This window comes from Erpetoichthys calabaricus, chromosome 11 (assembly GCF_900747795.2).
Source record: "Erpetoichthys calabaricus chromosome 11, fErpCal1.3, whole genome shotgun sequence".
Classification (NCBI taxonomy): Eukaryota; Metazoa; Chordata; class Cladistia; order Polypteriformes; family Polypteridae; genus Erpetoichthys; species Erpetoichthys calabaricus.
The window spans coordinates 88,354,211-88,360,610 of NC_041404.2; positions in this window are offsets into that span (position 1 = coordinate 88,354,211).

The window sequence follows — 6,400 nt, forward strand, 5'->3', positions numbered from 1 at the left end:
AATTACATACTTCCCACGTTTCTCTGTAAGCTCCGGAATATACGCGAGATGTGATTTCGTGAAAAGCAAGCTGTCAAAAAACCTTTGATCGACTTCATTCAGTGACACTGCGGCCTATACAGTGATCCACGCACACGTAAAGAAAGTCTCATTTTTGTAATTGGCAACAATAGCCGTATAAATCGAAAAGGCTGAAGGGCGATAAAATTCAGTGAAATGCAAATATTCATAGTACGCTCAAGGACAAATAGTAGAAATGCATCTTAACTGACATCGATCAAATCCTTTTAATTTGGCACCCTCTTCAATAATATAAATAACTGTAGATTTGTGTGGCGTTCATATAATTCTATTCATCCATTGTCAAAACGTAAGCTAACATTCTATATTGGAAGGTAAAATCAATAATAATAATAATACCATTTAACTTACTTAAGGGTGGTACCTAAACCTGCCGAGTAAAACCTATACGGTGCACATTTCAATGTCAAATAAAATTAGGATAACCAGATTTTCATGGTTCCAAAACGGGACACAAATCATTAATCCAGACGAACATTAAATCGATTTTCGTGCGCCTTATAAAAAAGTTAATGAAATCAATAAGATGATTTTTGGAGGGGTGTCGGGACTGGTTTCCCTTTGCATTACGGTATGCTACAAACGAGGCAAACCTCAGCAAACGAGACATTCCGGGACGCGACGCAAACATTGGAACGCAACGTTTAAAAAATGTACTGTCCCAGAATAAACGTAACATTTCCCCAGCCTAGCGAAATACATAGTTTATCTCCATTAAATACAACTATGTTTTACAGTTACACTCAGTAGCGTAGCGTGGGTGTCAGCCGCCCGGGGCGGAGGAAAATTCCGCCGCCCCCTTATTTAGGTATGGTTCAAATTTTTACAAGATATTATTATTATTTATTGTGAAATTTTGCCGCCCCCTAAAAGTGCCGCCTGGGGCGGGTCGCCCCCACTACGCTACGCCACTGGTTACACTTGTCATGTTTGGCCTCTTTTTCGATAGCTGGATTAAAATAAATAGCCTAGCAGTAAAACTCGACATGGTTAAACTAACACCTACAGTTTTAAAAAATAACGGTTCCTTAATGGTATTTTACGGTGCTGTGTAGTTCCTCATAGAACTATTTCTTGACAATAAATCCGAGAAGGGCTATTTGTAGAACTTGGTTATTAAAGGTTCCTAATAGATGAACAAAACAGAAAGAAATGTTTGATGCATAGTAGACAACTTATCAATATACTGAGAGATCAAGAAAACCTAACCTTAGCCTGCATTATTGTATGCGGAAAGCGTCCTGTTAAAATCATGAAGCCACTGGTATTTCACAAATCTGTTGCAATTTATTTATGATTATTTATGGAACCTATTATAGATCTGAATAAATAAAGCTTCGCAGGAAAATGTTAAAGATCAGTTTGTAAATCTGAGCAAGAGCTGATTCGATTTTCTTCATGAAAGAATTAGAAAAAAATCTACAGTTGAAGAGTTGCGTGCTATTCATATAAATCTGTTCACCCATTATCACAACGTGCGGGGTAACATTTTCCAGCCCGGTTAATCCAATCATGAGGCGCTCGGAATCTTAACACTTGTTAGCTGCATTCTGTCTCAGCTTTAAAAATGAATTAGGATTAAGAATGTTTTGTAATGTCTTTAATCAAAGCCATGAGAGTGTACTTTAATAGTAATTCTTTACATTTTATATAGCGCTTTTCTCATTACTCAAGGCTTTAACACGCAGCAAGGAACCCTGGAGCGAACCTAAGACCCCCTTACTTGGAGGCCCAACACTACCCCTGTGCAGTCTGTGTTAGGCTGTTTGTGGTGTTTGTGCCATAATATTTGAACAACGATACTCTCTGTGTAATTATCAATGATCTATATTAACAACTTTTCAAGCATGTACAGGCTGCCGTCTAATGCAACATAAAGTTACCACCAGCACCAAATAACCAGCCTGGAAACATAAACTTAATTATTGTTGCTATAGAAAGGCACTTTTCTTTAAAAAAATAAATTAAAAAAATTCACAAATATTTTATATTGACTGTAATGTATAAGGCAGAATAGTTTTAATGATCATATTCGTTGGTTATTAACATTATTTATATTAACTGTGATTTTAAAAAACGTTTAAACAAAAAAAAAAAAAAAAACTGAAGCTGAAAAAGATGAACGGAAAGTGCAATTAGAAGGATAGACAATAGACAGGTGGGGAGAAAGTAAGAAGGCAAGTGAGAAATAACTCTGCTGTATGTATGTATGTATGTACAACCTCAAATCAGAACAGGCTGGGGCTTTATAGAAAATGCAAATTAAAAAAATGCAGTGATTCTTAAATTTACTTTGACTTTTATTTCATATACAGACAGTATGAACCCAAGATATTTCATATTTTGTCTTGTCAGCTTCATTTCATTTGTTAACATACTGTACATCCATTCCTGCATTTCTTTACAGTCTGGCATACACATTGGAGGAAAACCTTTGAGGTTTATTGGAGGAAAGCAATATCACCCTGAGAGGGGATGCAGTTCCTAACATTCTTGTCACTTCTGTCACCCAAAGCAGCAAGAAGAGGCCCACTGAGGGTAAATGACACCTGCTCCCAATGGCCGGAGGACTATAAAGGAATGGATGCCCTGGAGAATGGCTTCTCATATCTGACCTGAATTGTGAACAGCACAGGACTCCCGGAGACAATCTGACTGATTCCCATTAAAGACGCCACAAAGAATCCTCTTTAGTTTATTTCAGTTTACTTCTGTATATGCCATTGAGCGTTCTTTTTGTTTGAATTTATTTACATTTGGGTTTAAAGGGCTTGCACCCCAACACTGCATTCTCACTGCCTTGTCTTGCGGGATGTTAAAATGTCTCCAAGAAAATCACATATTGTCTCCTTCCAAGATTTTTTTTTTTATAATAGAGAGATATGGCTGTACGCTGAGAGCCATAGCCAGAAAATAAAGTTCTAATACTGAATTATATTTTGCTTTAACTTACTACAAACAGCAAAGATGTTTACAGGCTGCACCTTTACCTGGTCAGTGCAATAAATTAAACATTTTAAGAATTGTATAGAAAAGAACAGGTGAAAAGAAAGAAAATTGTGAACAATGTACAGTGTCTACCCCTGTCTCTGTTCTGGCCGTGGGAGGCTCATTAACTGAGCTGTGACAAAGCAACACCTATGGTCACTCACAGCCACAGCAACTGCCACACAGATGAGAGTTGTAATACACTTGTTAACCACATCTTACTTTAGTTTCAGCTAACTTTTCTGCATCCACTTCAAAGCTTATTTTCAACAAAGCATGCAACTCTGTCTCCTTTTGCTGTACAGGACACAAATTTCCTTCTTCACTTGCTATCAGCCCTATGAGATTAATTCTTAGCACTGAGTTGAAAAAATGATGCGGTGTATTAGCATAGCATTTTCATTGACAAATAAAATACTGTGGGTCAGCTAATTTTCTTTTTTTGTAATGTCACCTAATTTCAATGAAATCAAGTCAATATATTTTTTAGTCTACCCCCAACGCAGTTGCTGGAAGAGTGCAAGAGAGTATGATAAGCCACTCTATAAAGTATGTGCTTTGTGCAGCTGGAAAAGCATATGACCGTGTCCCTCAGCATGTGTTGTGGGAGGTTCTGTAGGAATATGGGGTAACAGAGCTGCTACTGCGTGCTGTATGCATGTATCCATGCATTCCATGTATGAATGCGCTTACATTTACATTTATTTTCTTGGCAGACGCTTTTATCCAAAGCAACTTGCAAAAGTGGTAAACAATTGAATAACATTAGGCTAGGCCCTGTTTGTTCAGCCATGTAATAGAACAGCTGACAATACTTGATTGTCACAAGTGAACAGATGTAATAACTAATAATTTACAATCATATATTACAATCAATACCACAATTAAACTTAAACAGCAAATTAACCGATAATATAAAATATCGCAGAGCAAAGGGTTTTTTGTTTGTCTTTTTTTTTTTTTTTTCTAGCTAGCAATTCAACAGATATTCACAGAACAGATGGGTCTACATTTGTTTCCTAAATACATTGAGGGAGTCAGCAGTTCAGATGGAGGTGGGCAGCCCATTTCAGCAACTAAGAGCTACACCAGTGGCACACAAAGGTGGCATTACTAGACGTTGCTCTCTGGCAGACCTGAGTGGGCGAGCACGCATATAATACTTAACCATTGTCTCCATATAATCAGGTGCTGACCCATTGACTACTCCGTAGGCAAGATGCCAAGAGACGGACAGGCTAATACTGATTTCAGCATCCGATTAGGCTTATCTGCCTGTTATTGTTTCTCATTTGCTTTATTACTGATTTCAGTGTCAGTTTAGTTTTAAGAGATGCTTTTCATATACATCAATGACCGACTAGCTGTATTACTGGTTTCACTGTCTGCAGGGCCGTTCTTAGGACGTTGGGGGCCATGGGCATAGACTGTGGGGGCCCTAATGCGTGTAGTATTAACTACAGTTCAGCAAGATTTGGCCTGTTTCCACTGGGCACCGCGCGGAGGTATGTAGCTAAGCCCAGCATGTGCAATGGTGCATATTTTTTATAAATTGCCCAGCATGTGCAATGGTGCATATTTTTTATAAATTTTAGAGCATTTTATTTTTTTTGTCACAATTAAAAAGTGTGTTTTTTATACCGTTTTCAATTTTTTTCTACCAAATTAAAACTTGGGCTAAAGAACATTCCAGAATAAAGCTCAAGAAACAAAATCAACTTTTCGCGCTTTAACACTTGCGAAGTCTTTAATTAATGCCGAGTAATCAAGCGATTGGACAACGTCTCACTCAATGGACATTAATGCTAAAGCATTCAATCGTTCTTGTAACATGGTTGTCCTGTGGTAATTCTTGATTATCTTTAGCTTAGAAAAGCTGCGTTCCCCAGCAGCGACAGTAACTGGCATGGTCAAGGCGATACGTAGCGCTATTGCGACGTTTGCAACAGAATCTTGCAAGCTGTTCTGGTATATACTGTAAACTACAATGTTTCAAGAGCAGAAGCATTAGGAGGCACCAGATTTGCAAAAATACGCAATTCAGATAACAAGTCTTGAGCATCAATATCGGAACCAGTCGTTTCATCTGTTAATATCGCATTGAGATCCTTACAGGCTTTAATCAAATCCGCATCACTTAGACATTTTATTCTCTCATAATTATAAAGAAAACCAAAGTAATCATAATGACCTTTTATTTGGTCAAAGCGCTCAGTCATTGACGATATCGCTTGGTCAAGCAATATCCTTTGGATCAAGCATTGGTTGATCTTGCACTTCGTAGTCAAAATTTGACTCAAACTGTCTGCGCACTCTTCTTCTGCGCAAGCTTTCTGGTGCAGGAAAGCTAATGTCTTGTGGATTCATTTCCAATTCTTCAGCTACAGTAATTCTTTAGCTGTAACCTAAACGCCCCAAGCCCCAGTTCCCTGTTGCAGCGTCGCTGCCCCGGGAAAAGGAAGTAAGCTTAGCATTAAACTTCGTAGTACAGATACGTAGCTTGCGTCGTTCTTAAAAAAAACCCTCAAATGATGGGGCCCCTTTTGTCTCGGGGCCCCGGGCGACTGCCCTGCTCGCCCACGCCTAAGAACGGTCCTGCTGTCTGGTTCAGGTATTCTGAATATTGACCACTTGTTTCATTTTGAGTAGTAAATAAATAACTCTGCTAAATTGAAGAAGATGAGGGAGCTATTCTGTATGGTTGTTTACAATCCTGTTACTATTACAATTCAGTTTCAATCAACAGGAATGTCTTAAATACACCAGTCTGCTCTATATCTAAACATGTGATGTTAAAGGCACAGGTTGTATTTAGTCTTTGTTTTGTGTTTACAGGGTACAAATTGATAATGGTGTAAATAATCTGAAAGAGAAATGAATGGGTCAATTTGGATTAAATTTCATGACCCTTTTAGTAATCTTTTCAAATGCTTTATTTTTCTTTTGAGAACTTAATATCAGAAAATGAAAGCTTGTAAGGAAGCTAGCAGTGCAATAATAATACAACATAAAACTGAAAATTCTATATCCTTCCTCCCAGTCACCCTGAACCTGTTTTATGACAAAAGTAAAGATCAACGGATAGCTCAGTAGGGAGAGATGTGGTTGTAAATGCAATAATAATTTTAACTAATATAGCTTGGACATTGATTAATCATAGGTTAAAATGATTGCATGGAAGTATAAGCTGATGAGTATTATATCTAACTATCCATCCATCCATCCATTTTCCAACCCGCTGAATCCGAACACAGGGTCACGGGGGACTGCTGGAGCCAATCCCAGCCAACACAGGGCACAAGGCAGGAAACAATCCTGGGCAGGGTGCCAA